Raw genomic sequence first — 6768 nt, 5'->3', positions numbered from 1 at the left:
TATTATTATTTTCAAATTATCCTAAAATAACTAATACAAACATATAGTCCTAACAACTGTGGGTGAGAAACCCAGTTTCACCAGATATTTTTCTACATAGGATATTGGCAATTTTCATTTTACCAGTCTAATTTTGCACACACTTTGGTAGCTAGTATGTTTGAACACTTATTCACATGCTTATGGGCAGTTTTATTTCTTTGTTATTCAAATTTTTAAAATTTTCATGCAAATGCCAATTTTATTTCTATATACTTGTAAGGAGCATTTTTTTTGAATTTTATTTTATATATTTTCTATAAAGTTGGTTCATATTAGTTATCCATTTTATATATATTAGTGTATATATGTCAATTCCAATCTCCCAATTCATCACACCACCACCACCACCCCCTCCACTTCCCCCCCTTGGTGTCCATACGTTTGTTCTCTAAATCTGTGTCTCAATTTACGTGCTGCAAATCAGTTCATCTGTACCATTTTTCTAGGTTACACATATATGCGTTAATATATGATATTTGTTTGTCTCTCTCTGACTTACTTCACTGTATGACAGTGTCTAGATCCATCCACATCTCTATAAATGATCAAATTTCATTCCTTTTTATGGCTGAGTAATATTCCATTATATATATATATACCACATCTTCTTTATCAATTCTTCTGTTGATGGGCATTTAGGTTGCTTCCATCACCTGGCTATTGTAAATAAGGCTGCAGTGAACATTGGGGTGCATGTGTCCCTTTGACTTATGATTTTCTCTGAGTATATGCCCAGTAGAGAGATTGCTGGGTAAGGTAATTCTATTTTTAGTTTTTTAAAGAACCTCCATAGTGTCCTCCATAGTATCTCTATTAATTTACATTTCCACCAACAGTTCAAGAGTGTTCTGTTTTCTCCACACCCTCTTCAGCATTTGTTGTTTGTAGATTTTCTGATGATGCCCATTGTAACTGGTGTGAGGTGATACCTCATTGTACTTTTGATATGCATTTCTCTAATAATTAGTGATGTTGAGCAGCTTTTCATTTGCTTCTTGTCCATCTGTATGTCTTCTTTGGACAAATGTCTATTTACATCTTCTGCCCATTTTTGGATTGGATTGTTTGTTTTTTTTAATGTTGAGCTGCATGAGATGTTTATATATCTTGGAGATTAATCCTTTGTCCATTAATTCATTTGGAAATATTTTCTCCATTCTGACTGTTATCTTTTCATCCTGTTTGTAGTTTCCTTTACTGTGCAAAAACTTTTATGTTTCATTAGGTCCCATTTGTTTATATATGTTTGTATTTCCATTACTCTAGGAGGTGGGTCAAAAAGGATCTTGCTGTGATTTATGTAATAGAGGGTTCTGCCTATGTTTTCTTCTAAGAGTTTTATATTGTCTGATATTACATTTAGGCCTCTAATCCATTTGAATTAATATTTGTGTATGGTGTTAGGGAGTGTTCTAATTACATTTTTTCCATGTAGCTGTCCAGTTTTCCCAGCACCACTTATTGAAGAGACTGTGCTTTCTCCATTGTATATCCTTGCCTCCTTTGTCATAGATTAGTTGACCATAGGTGCATGGGTTTATCTCTGGGCTTTCTATCCTGTTCCATAGACCTATATTTCTGTTTTTGTGCCACTGTCATATTTTCTTGATTACTGTAGCTTTGTAATATAGTCTGAAGTCAGGGAGTCTGATTCCTCCAGCTCCGTTTTTTTCCCTCAAAACTGCTTTGGCCATTGGGGGTCTTATTTTTTTTTTTTTTTTTTCTGGTACGCGGACCTCTCACTGTCGTGGCCTCTCCCATTGTGGAGCACAGGCTCCGGATGCGCAGGCTCAGCGGCCATGGCTCATGGGCCCAGCCACTCCATGGCATGTGGGATCTTCCCGGACTGAGGCATGAACCTGCATCTCCCACATCGGCAGGCGGACTGTCAACCACTGCGCCACCAGGGAAGCCCTTTTTGGGGTCTTTTGTGTCTCCTTACAAATTTTTAAATTTTTTTGGTTTAGTTCTCTAAAAAAATGCCATTGGAAACTTGATAGGGATTGCATGGAATCTGTAGATGGCTTTGGGGAGTATAGTCATTTTTACAGTACTGATTCTTCCAATTCAAAAACATTGTATATCTCTCCATCTGTTTCTATCATGCTTAATTTCTTTCATCAGTGTCTTATAGTTTTCTGCATACAGGTCTTTTGTCTCCATAGGTAGGTTTATTCCTACGTATTTTATTATTTTTGTTGCAATAATAAATTGGAGTGTTGTCATAATTTCTCTTTCACATTATTCATCATTAGTGTATAGGAATGCAAGAGATTTCTGTGCATTTATTTTGTATCTTGCAACTTTACCAAATTCATGTATTACCTCTATTATATTTCTGGGAGCATGTTTAGTATTCTCTATGTATAGTATCATGTCATCTGCAAACAGTGACAGTTTTAATTCTTCTTTTCAATTTGTATTCTTTTTATTCTCTGATTGCCATGGCTAGGACTTCCAATACAATGTTGAATAATAGTGTTGAGAGTGGACATCCTTGTCTCATTGCTGATCTTAGAGGAAATGCTTTCAGTTTTACACCATTGAGAATGATGTTTGCTGTGGGTTTGTCGCATATGGCCTTCATAATGTTGAGGTAGGTTCACTTTATGCCCACTTTCTGGAGAGTTTTTATCATAAATAGATGTTGAATTTTGTCAAAAGCTTTTTCTGCATCTATTGAGATGATCATATGCTTTTCATTCTTCAATTTGTTAATATGGTGTATCACATTGATTGATTTGAGTATATTGAAGATTCCTTGCATCCCTGGGATAAATCCCACTTGATCATGGTGTATGATCCTTTTATTGTGTTGTTGTTGAGGATTTTTGCATCTATATTCATCAGTGATATTGGTCTGTAATTTTCTTTTTTTTGTAGTGTCTTTGTCTGGTTTGGGGAACAGGGTGATGGTGGACTCATAGAATGAGTTAGGGAGTGTTCCTTTCTCTGCAAATTTTTGGAAGAGTGAGAATGATGAGTGTTAGGTTTTCTCTAAATATTTGATAAAATTCATCTGTGAAGACATCTGGTCCTGAATTTTTGTTTGTTGGAAGATTTTTAATCACAGTTTCAATTTCATTACTTGTGATTGGTCTGTTCATATTTTCTGTTTCTTCCTGGTTCAGTCTTGGAAGGTTATACCTTTCTAAGAATTTGTTCATTTCTTCCTGGTTGTCCATTTTATTGGCATAGATTCACTTGTAGTATTCTCTTAGGATGCTTTGTATTTCTGCGTTGTCCTTTGTAACTTATCCTTTTTCATTTCTAATTTTATTGATTTGAGTCCTCTCCCTCTTTTTCTTGATGAGTCTGGCTAATGGTTTATCAATTTTGTTTATCTTCTCAAAGAACCAGCTTTTAGTTTTATTGACCTTTGCTATTGTTTTCTTTGTTTCTATATGATTTTTTTCTACTCTGATCTTTATGATTTCTTTCCTTCTGCTAACTTTGGGATTTGTTTGTTCTTCTTTCTCTAGTTCCTTTAGGTATAAGGTTAGATTGTTTATTTGAGATTTTTCTTGTTTCCTGAGGTAGGCTTGTATTGCTTTACACTTCCCCCTTAGAACTGCTTTTATTGCATCCCATAGGTTTTGGATCATCGTGTTTTCATTGTCATTTGTCTCTAGGTATTGTTTGATTTCCTCTTTGATTTCTTCAGTGATGTCTTGCTTATTTAGTAATGTATTGTTTAGCTTTCACATGTTTGTGGGTTTTTTTACTTTTTTTTCCCTGTAATTTGTTTCTAATCTCATAGCATTGTGATCAGAAATGATGCTTGATATGATTTCAATTTTCTTAAATTTGCTGAGGGTTCATTTGTGACCCAAGATGGGATCTATCCTCAAGAATGTTTCATGTGCAATTGTGAAGAAAGTGTAATCTTCTGTTTTTGGATGGAATGTCCTGTAAATATCAATTAAATCTATCTGCTCTATCATGTCATTTAAAGCTTGTGTTTCCTTATTAATTTTCTGTGTGGATGATCTGTCCATTGGTGTAAGTGTGGTGTTATAGTTCCCCACTATTACTGTGTTACTGTAGATTTACTCTTTTATAGCTGTTAGTAGTTGCCTTATGCATTGTGGTGCTCCTATGTTGTGTGAATATATATTTATAATTTTTATATCTTCTTGGATTGATCCCTTTATCATTATGAAGTAATCTTGTTTGTAAGGTCTTCCCTTTCATTACTCTAAATATGTCATTCCACTCCCTTCTGGCTTGTAGAGTTTCTGCTGAGAAATAAGCTGTTAACCTTATGGGAGTTCCCTTGTATATTAATTGTTGTTTTTCCCTTGCTGCTTTCAATATTTTTTCTTTGTCTTTTATTTTTACCAATTTGATGATTATGTCTCTTGTCATGTTTCTCCTTGGGCTTATCATGTATGGGACTTTCTGAACTTCTTGGACTTAGGTGGCTATTTCCTTTCCCATGTTATGGAAGTTTTCAAGTATAATCTCTTCAAATATTTTCTTGGGTCCTTTCTCTCTCTCTTCTCCTTCTCGAACCCTATAATGTGAATGTTGTGGCATTTAATGTTTTCCCAGAGGTCTCTTAGGCTCTCTTCAGTTCTTTGCATTCTTTAATCTCTATTCTGTTTCATGGCAGTGAATTCCACCATTTTGTCTTCCAGGTCACTTATCCATTCTTCTGCCTCAGTTATTCTGCTATTGATTCCTTCTAGTTGATTTTTCATTTCAGTTATTTTATTGTTCATCTCTGTTTGTTTGTTCTTTAATTCTTTTAGGTCTCTGTTAAACATTTCTTGCATCTTCTCAATCTTTGCCTCTATTCTTTTTCCGAGGTCCTGGATCATTTTCACCATCATTATTATGAATTCTTTTTCTCCATGGTTGCCTATCTCCACTTCTTTTAGTTGTTTTTCTGGGTTTTTATCTTGTTCCTTCATCTGGTACGTAGTCCTCTGCCTTTTCATCTTGTCTATCTGTTTGTGAATGTGGTTTTTGTTCCACAGTCTGCAGGATTGTAGTTCTTCTTCCTTCTGCTGTCTGCCATCTGGTGGATGAGGCTATCTAAGAGGCTTGTGGAAATTTACTGATGGGAGGGCCTGGTGGTGGGTAGAGTTGGCTGTTTTCTAGTGCACAGAGCTCAGTAAAACTTTAATCTGTTTGTCTGTTGCTGGGTGAGGCTGGGTTGTCTCCCTGTTGGTTGTTTTCCCTGAGGCAACCCAACACTAGATCCTACCTGTGCTCTTTGTTGGGTTTAATGGTGAACTATGGGGGGACTCACGCCAAGGAGGACCTCCCAGAACTTCTGCTGCCAATGTCCTTATCCTCATGGTGAGATACAGCCACACCGTGCCTCTGCAGTAGACCCTCCAACACTAGCATGTAGGTGTGTTTCTGTCTCCTATGTGGTCACTGCTCCTTTCTCTGGGTCCTGATGTGCACACTAATTTGTGTGTTCCCTCCAAGGCTGGAGTTCCTGGTTCCTCTGGTCCTGTCGAAGTCCTGCAATCAAATATTGCTAGCTTTCAATGTCTGATTCTCTAGGAATTCCTCCTTCCATTGCTGAACCTCCAAGTTGGGAAGCCTGATGTGGGGCTCAGAACCTTCACTCCAGTGGGTGGACTTCTGTGGTATAAGTGTTCTCCAGTTTGTGAGTCACCCACCCAGCAGTTATGGGATTTGATTTTATTGTGATTGGACCCCTCCTACCATCTCATTGTGGCTTCCCCTTTGTCTTTGAATGTGCTGTATCTCTTTTGGTGAGTTCCAGTGTCTTCCTGTCAAAGATTGTTAAGCAGTTAGTTGTGATTCCAGTGCTCTTGCAAGAGGGAATGAGAGCACTAGAAGATTATTTTAGATTGCAATTTTGTGGTGATCTATTAGCTAAATAAACTTGGTTGACCAAACATCTCCTCAAATTTGATATGTTCTCAGCCATTTTTAAAAATAAGTTTTCTGCTTCTTTTTCCCTCTCTTCTCTCTGGGACCACAATAATTGAAGATTGTTTTTTATTAAGTCATGGTTAGCATAGGCTTTCCTCACTTTTTTCTTTCTTATTTTTTGTTTGTTTTTCTCTGACTGGATAACTTCAAAGTCCTATTTTCTACTTCACAGATTCTTCTGCTTTATCTATTCTACTCTTGATGTTCTTTGCTGCATATTTTATTTCATGGATTTTATTTTTCACCTCCAGAATTTGTTTTTTTAAGATTTCTTTCTCTTAACTTCTCACTTTGTTTATGCATTGTTTCCTTCATTTCATTGAATTTTTCTTTTGTGTTTTCTTGTAATTCACTAAACTTTATAAAACAAATATTTTGAATTCTGTATCAGGTAAATCACAGATCTCAATTGGGGGTTTCATGGGCTGGAATATTATTGTGTTAATTTTTTTTTTCTTTTTTTTTTTTTTTTTTGTGGTACGCGGGCCTCTCCCATTGTGGAGCACAGGCTCCAGACGTGCAGGCTCAGCGGCCATGGCTCACGGGCCCAGCCGCTCCGCGGCATGTGGGATCTTCCCGGACCGGGGCACGAACCTGTGTCCCCTGCATCGGCAGATGGACTCTCAACCACTGCGCCACCAGGGAAGCCCTATTGTGTTAATTTGATGTGTCATGTTTCCTTGGTTTCACATTTCTTGAAGTATTGAGTTGCTGTCTACACATTTGAGGTAGGAGTCAACTCCTCTAGATTTTACTAACTCTCTTAAGGAGAGGAATAACTTCTGTCATCCCTGCTATGTGTTCTGA

This window comes from Kogia breviceps, chromosome X, assembly GCF_026419965.1.
Source record: "Kogia breviceps isolate mKogBre1 chromosome X, mKogBre1 haplotype 1, whole genome shotgun sequence".
Taxonomy (NCBI): domain Eukaryota; kingdom Metazoa; phylum Chordata; class Mammalia; order Artiodactyla; family Physeteridae; genus Kogia; species Kogia breviceps.
The sequence above is the reverse complement of the archived record's forward strand: the minus strand, read 5'-3'. Positions refer to the sequence as shown.